This window comes from Quercus robur, chromosome 7, assembly GCF_932294415.1.
Source record: "Quercus robur chromosome 7, dhQueRobu3.1, whole genome shotgun sequence".
Lineage (NCBI taxonomy): Eukaryota > Viridiplantae > Streptophyta > Magnoliopsida > Fagales > Fagaceae > Quercus > Quercus robur.
In genome coordinates, this window is record NC_065540.1 from 30,302,578 (window position 1) to 30,310,813 (window position 8,236).

Genomic DNA, 8,236 nt, shown 5'->3' on the forward strand with positions numbered 1-8,236 from the left:
ATAAACATGTTCATCCACACAATAAATCTAAAAATTTCTTCTCCAAACACAAACAAAACCCAGAAGTAAGAAATGAAAGAGAGGAAAGGGGCGGAGAAGAGGGGTGGAATTGGTCTTGCATGTCTTTGATCTAGCTTCTATTCGAAGATTTGAGCCATAATCAGTGAACCCAAGCATTCTTGATTGATCCTTCTCTCTTTTTCTTCGGGTCAGAGCTCCTTTCCTGCATTCTTGATTGACACCGCTGGGTCATGATGGAAGAGATCGTGTAAGGATTAACATAGGCTTCTATGAGTAATTGTTGAATTAGAGGATAGCTTCACCTCCAGAACAAGAATACAGAAACAGGGGAATAGAGAGAGATAGAAGAAATAGGGAATAGAGAGACTGAGAAGGAGAAAGAATGATACAATTCATTAACCAAATGCTTAAGTGTGCTTTAATCCTACTCGTACCCTTTTATACATGATCTGTTACTTCTAACTAACTCTTCCAGCTCACACTAACCAACTAACTACCACTAACTTCCCTTAACTGCTACTAACCACCCCTTAGTCCTATTAACCCAGCCTCACTAACTATAGTTAACTAATAAGGCACCCTCATACAACCCTTATACAATAGTAAGGCAGTATTGAATTACAATGCAATACAACAGACAATACACTAAAACAATGATCCTAACAATTATTCCCCCCTTAAAGCACATTGCCCATAAGGTGAGGGAACTTGGCTTGCAAGTCCTATAGTACTTCCCAAGTAGCATCATCCCTGCTCTCCCCTTGCCATTGCACTAACAATTGAGTCACAGCCCTGCTCCTTAGCTTGATTGAATTCCTGTCCAAAATCATCACAAGTTCAAAAGTAAGCACCAAATCAGCATTTACAGCAGGTAGAGTTGGTTTAGGCACCACTTGATTGCCCAATTTAGCCTTAAGATTGGACACATGGAACAGAGGGTGGATCAAGGAACCAAGAGGCAAATCTAGCTTGTATGAAACTTCCCCAACCTTCTGAAGGACCTTAAATGGCCTATAATACCTTGGAGCAAGCTTACCAAGCCTTTTATTGTGCACTGAAGTCTGCTTATAGGGTTGCAATCTTTGGTATACCCAATCCCCCACAGCAAAGGACCTTTCCACCCTTTTCTGATTAGCAAACCACCTCATACGTTCCTGAGCAGCACACAAGTTCTGCTTGAGCAAAGATTGAATTTGCTACCTGTCCCTTAACATCAAATCCACTGCATTAACTCTTGTAGTACCAGCCATATAGTCTAGAACCCTTGGGGGAGGATATCCATACAAAGCTTCAAAGGGTGTCATCTTAATTGAGGTATGAAAGTTGGTATTGAATCAGAATTCTACCAAGGGCAGCCACTCCACCCAAGTACTAGGCCTATCAGCTACAAAAGCCCTTAAGTAGTGCTTCAAGCTCTTGTTCACCACCTCAGTTTAGCCATCAGACTGAGAGTGATAAGCTGAGGACATGGCCAAGGAAACACCTTGTAACTTCATCAATTCTTTCCAAAAAAGAGAGGTAAACACTGGATCTCTATCACTAACAATGGTAGATGGCATCCCATGCAACTTAAACACAAAGTGCAGGTAAAGATTAGCAACCTTGGCAGTAGTGTAAGGGTGGGAAAGAGCCATGAAATAAGTGTATTTGGTGAGTCTATCTACCAGTACAAACACCACAGACTTCAAATGGGACTTAGGTAAACCTTCAAGAAAGTCCATGGTTTCTTAGGAATGTGCAAAGGTTGCAACAAACCAACAGGAAAACAAGTCTTATGCTTAAGTTTCCAACAAGTATCACACTCTTTCACATATTGTTTCAGATCCTACCTCAAACCATACCAATAAAAATCCTTTTAAAGCCTATGCAAGGTCTTGAGGTAACCAAAATGACCCCCCAAAGGGCTGTCATGCACCTACTGCAACACCACAGCCTTCAAATCCTAATTAGAGTCCCCCAAATACAATCTACCTTTGTAAAATAGTAGCCCATTGCAGAAGGTAAATCCTGGAGGACTGTTGGAACCTAATTGAACATTCTACAAAACGGCCTTAAGGTTGGTATCAGAATCATAGCTGCTCTTGAGCTCAGACAGCCAAGAAGGAGTGAGAAAAGATATAATACATAAAGTACCTATAGAAGCATCACAAGCATCAGAATTACAAGAACCACTTGCAGCAAGAACCAAGGCTTCAGACTGAGCTAAATCAGAAGGAGGAATAACAGCAGCCTCACATTGCCTCCTAGAAAGGGCATCAGCAACCACATTCTCCCTGCCTTGCTTATACTCCACTATGAAAGCATATCCCAATAGTTTAGAAATCCACTTTTGCTGGGCTAGGGTACCCACCCTTTGCTTCAACAAGTACTTAAGACTGTAATGGTTAGTCTTGATAACAAAAGACCTTTCCAACAGGTAAGGTCTCCATTTCTTCACTGCCACCACCAAGGCCAACAACTCTTTCTCATAAGTGGAGAGAGAGAGAGCTTACTTCCTTTCAAAGCCTGGCTGTGATAAGTAATAGGCCTATGGTCTTGCATCAAGACAACTCCAATGCCCAAACCAGAAGCATCACACTTCACAATGAAGGGTTTGGTAAAATCAAGCAAAGCCAATACTGGGGGGGGGGGCAAGAAACAACTTTCTTAAGCCTTTGAAAAGCAATGTTAGCCTCTGAAGTCCAAACAAAGGAATCCTTCTTTAAAAGTGCAGTCAAAGGGGCTGCAATTTGGCCATATCCCCTCACAAACTTCCTATAGTATCCAGTCAATCCAAGGAACCCTCTCAAGGCCTTCACATCTTTAGGGACTGGCCATTGCTACATAGCAGTAGTGTTCTTAGGGTCAGTTCTAACTCCCTAACTAGAAATAAGTGTCCAAGGTACTGCACCTCATTATAAGCAAACATGCATTTGGACTATTTAGCATTACAAGAATTCATAATGCCCTTCATGTGCCCTAAAAGCAGTTTTTGTGTATATCCTCTTCCTTCTTTTTGATTTGATAGTAACCAGACCTCAAATCTAACTTAGAAAACACACAAGCACCTCCCAATTCATCCAACAACTCATCAATGACAGGAATAGGGTATTTGTCTTCAATAGTCTCTTGATTTAGAGCTCTATAGTCAATGCTCATTCTCCATGAACCATCAGCCTTCCGAACTAGAAGAACAGGAGATGCAAATGGACTGCAACTATGTCTAATTGAACCTACAGACAACAATTCCTTGACTATCTTTTCAATTTCATTTTTCTGGTAAAAGGGATACTTGTATGGTCTTTGGCAGATGGCTTGGGCACCCTTCTTGAGTTGGATTTGATGCTCATGCCCCCTAATGGGAGGTAAGCCAACAGGAATAGCAAATACTGCCTTAAATTCCTTCAGCAAGGCAGCAACCTGGGTAGGAATCTGAGCAGCACCCTCTGCAAGCTGAATGGAATCAGAAATCTGCAAGACCAAACCCTTCTTAACAGGTTCCTTCAAAAAATGAACCCCATCTTGAATGTGAGTACCTTTTGCTCCCTTTAAACCATGGAGAAGCATAGACCTTTGGCCATCAAGAATCCTACCCGTACCCTTTTATAAATGATCTGTTACTTCTAACTAACTCTGCCAGCTCATACTAACCAACTAACTACCACTAACTTCCCTTAACTGCTACTAACCACCCCTCAGTCCTATTAACCCAGCCTTACTAACTATAGTTAACTAATAAGGCACCCTCATACAACCCTCATACAACAATAAGGCAGTATTGAATTACAATGCATTACAACAGACAATGCACTACAACAATGATCCTAACAGATCGGCGCAGCTGCTGCCCGTTGGAGGTGATCTTGCAAGCTGAGTGACGGTGGAGATCGACCTTGGGTGAGGTGGAGATTGGCACTGGGTGACAATGGATTTCCTTTACTAGGTTCGTCGAGGGTTTTGGGAGAAACAGGGCTGAAGGGAAAAAAATAAATGAAATGGCTTTGGTGCTAGTGTGTTATGCAGGTATGCTAACCGTGAACCTGACATGGTGCTCAGGCAGTGGGTCCCACAAAAAGTAAAATTTTTTGAGTTATCAGAAGTTGGAAACAAGTGTCAAACATGCCACCTTAAGAAGTTGGGGTATTTTCAGTGATAAGTGATGAGCGATGATATTTGAGTGATGAGTGATCATTTTTTTCATCCAAACAGCCCCTAAGAAACTTTGTTTGGTTCAATTTTTGTTTTCAATTTCCTTTACTCAAAACTCAAAAAATTGAGTTAAAGTTACCAAAATTGAGAACTAGTTTTAGGGTTTTCAAGTTATGGAAACTGAAATATTATGGCATTCTTGTAAATCTTTGCAATTGTCTAGGTCCCATGGTCATGACTTGTCTCCATCAAGTCAGACCACAACACACTCTCCCAATGATTCTCACACCCTTTCTTCCTTCTCTTTACTCTAGTCTTACTCCACAAACCCAAACCACACTCACCACTACTACATTTCATTTCACTTTCACCTTCCTACTCTTTAGTCATTTGAACATTTCTTCCTTTACAACCAAAGAAAAGCACCTACCCATCTAAAGCTCTCTAGTCGAAACCTAACACCTGCCTAATTCTTCCTAAACATACTTGAAGATGGATAAAAACTCGAACCTAGTGCACATATTATAACAACCAAAATCTATACTAATAGTTTCATTGGCACAGAACTTGTTCAATACCCATGATTAGATAAAACCCAAAATCAACAAACCCAGGCATCGACAACCCATAGTCAGATAAAACCCAAATCACAAAATCGAAAAAATATTTCTAAAATGGAGTCCTAAAATCAACAATTGTCATCATTAGTGGATCTGAAAAATTTATAGAAGGTTGACAAACAAAATAAAAGAGAAAACTGAGAGAGAGAGAGAGAGAGAGGTTGAAAATGTTACTGATTGGGGTTTTATTCAGTGTTGGCCGAGGAGAACAATGCCTAGAGAGTACGGATGCTAAATCCACACAGAGAATCAGTCAATCTAATGAAAAAGAGGAGAGAGAGGGAGAAAATTAGGAAGAGAAGATTGAAGAATTTCAGAGGAGAGTGGAGCGAGACAAAAATTGAAGGAATGGGGAGAGAAAACTCATGTGGGTAAGAACAAGTCCATTTTGAACTATGAGTCTATGACAATGTGTGGGCTCCACCACTTTTAAAAAAATTTAAGTTTTAGAGGTGAGAATTACATCCAAGAATAAGAACCAAACACAAGTCTAATGGAGTTAAAAGAAAAATAGATATAAAAATATGAGATATGGGTTAGAGGTTTGAGCGATAAGAATTGAGTTTTGAGTTGTCTCTAAACCAAACACATTAAGTCCATAAAACTTCAATCATAAACTCCATGAGTGTGAAGCCATTAAACCATTGCAAGCTCAACGCTCATAAAGCTGTTTATGCTACATGAGTCAATCAAACAAGGTGAAGATATTGATAATGCTTAATTGCATTATCATGGACTCTAGTGCAACTGCTCCATTTACAGCATGTAGGGAAATGACAAGGACTTCCTTGGCTTTTTGTATTGTCTTCCATGATCACATCAACCGATAAGTGTTATCTTCACAGCAAGCCTCTATTAGGAATAGTTTCTTAGAGCATTTGCATTCGGGAATTTTATTCCATCCTATTTTACCATCCCAAAAAACTACTTTATCAACTATACAATACCATTTTATAATACATCCAGCATCCCAACTTTTATTTTCCTATTCTACTTATTAAAATAATATAAATTATACAATAAAAAAATAATATAAAATTCTCTCCCTCTTTCCTTTATCCCTAATTTCTGTCACTTTTCCTCTCTCTCTCTCTCTCTCAACCACACTGCCACCAACAACAGGCACCACCACACCAAAACCCATTATTTAACCACCAAGAACCCAGCTAAGATTTTTCTCAAAAAAAAAAAAAAAAAAAAAAGCGAAGAACAAAGCAGCAAATCCACCAAATCACCCATCGATCAAAGTATCAATTCAAACCAAGCCAAAACCCCACCATTGGAGCTATTGACGAAGCCCCACATACAACATCGATCCAAACCCAGAAACCCACCAATCTCCACCAATCTTAGGCATACCCATCTCTTCCTTTACGCATCGGTCACAAAAAAAAAAGAAAAAAAAGAAAAAAAAACCTAGAACCCAAAACCCAGAAGAACCTAGAACTCCAAAACCCAAAACACAACCTGGATTGCAACCCACCAGAAAAAATGAACCAATCTCAGCCATACCCACCTCTTTTATAGGCATCAGTCACAATAGGGGGAAAAAAAAACACAAAACACGAGAAAGGAGAAGGATGGTGTCTGATGGTGTCTTTGATGTGGTTTTGTTTAGGTTTGATTATTGATGTGTAAATTTGGATTTGGGAGGAGGATGGTGTTTGGGTTTGAAGAGAGGAGAGAGCAGGTGAGAAAGAGAGAAGGAAGAGAGAGAAAAGAAGAGAAATAATGAGGGAGAGGAGAGAGAAATTTTGGGAATTAAAAAGTTGAATAAAATATTAATATTTTTTTTACAATATCGCTATAGTGCAATTCTACACGTAGAATTGCATTGTAGCAGTATTGCAAATTTTTTTGCAATACTTGGCTTTTACAAGTTTTGATTGAGTGAGAATTTTGGGCTTAAATGCTAAAAAATGCTTACATTTGGCATTTGGCATTTGGGGTGTGAATGCTCTTAGATGTGTGGCTTGGGGTCAACTTGTCATGCAGTTGTAACACAAGCCTTTCTTGCTGCATTCTCTAAGCTTAGTACTAATGAGTGGAGGAGCCTTAGTTTCAGGTCCATCTTGTGGTAGAGTGCTAGGACATTCAGGAGATTATCACGTTTTATCACTTCACGGAGTCATGCCAGTCAAATAGAAATTGAGAGTGGCATCGTCTAGTAAGCACATCCATTTTGATGTATCTTTGAGGCCCTTGACAAAACAACTAATTTGGCGGTCTTGTGATAAAGAACTTGCCTTGGCCAAGAGCTTCTCAAATTGTGCCTGATAATCTTTCACCGAACCATGTTCTTGTAGTTTCAAGAGTTCTTCAAAGTAGTCCAAGAACCGTGTTGGATAACCATAACACACGTGTAGCCCTTCCTTGAACTCTTTCCACAGGGTCACTCCCTTCTCCTGTTTGAGCAACTAATATCACTTTTGAGTTTCACCCTCCAAGGAAGGAAGCAAGAGCAACTTGATCTTCAATGGGAGTCTTGTGTAGTTGGAGACACTACTGCCCATGTCTATTGTGTTGAGCATTAGAGCTTGCTTCCTCGTCTCCGTAAGAATGGCTGGTGTTGACTCTAGTGAAAAGCTCCATAATACAGTCCATTAGATTTAGTTCTTGCTAGCCAATTACCAAGGAACTAACATTTTGCTCAAGTTGCTGATACTGATGCTCTATCCCCAGTCTTTGATACCACTTTGGAAATTACATGGTGTCCTTGCCTATTTGTAAGGATTTAGGAAGAACAAAGAAAGATGAAATTTGTAATCAAGTAAGAATTCTCGGTAACAGGGGGCTTCGAGAATGCAATAATGTTATTCATCATCTAGGGCTCATTTACCTTCGAGAATGCAATAATGTTATTCACCATCTAGGGCTCATTTAACTAATGATTACAACGGTAACATGATAAGTATGCCAACGTCTTTCTCCTACAAACAAGCAACAGACCTATATTTGCAGAGAAATGCTACGTACAAAGACCATATCTGGGGCTTACAATATTCTCATCTTGACCCAACACTATCATCATTGTAATTACACTAACAGCTCTTTAAATAACTTCTGCGTCGTGACATAACGATGGGTTATTTGAGACTAGTAGCGTGAGAAAAATTTAGAAATGGAATCTCTTCCCATAGAATTTAAACTAGGGATTTAGATACTCAACATTTTCAAAATTCCATGAAAATTTTCCAAATTACTTTGGTAACCCAAATGGAGGAGATCAACATTTTATATTTCCAAATTACAACTTGGAGTGAAATTTCACCTCAAAATTCTTCGACTTAATACAGAATAAAGGAGAATTTTTTCAAAAAAATGTTATATGAATTTCTTGCCACAAAAGACAGTTTTTGATACTGCAACACTCACTTTCACTCATACAGTTACACCACTTCACAGGAAAAACAGTGATAGGATCAAAATATGAATCAAGTACGTAGGTTAAACCCCATAACCACAGC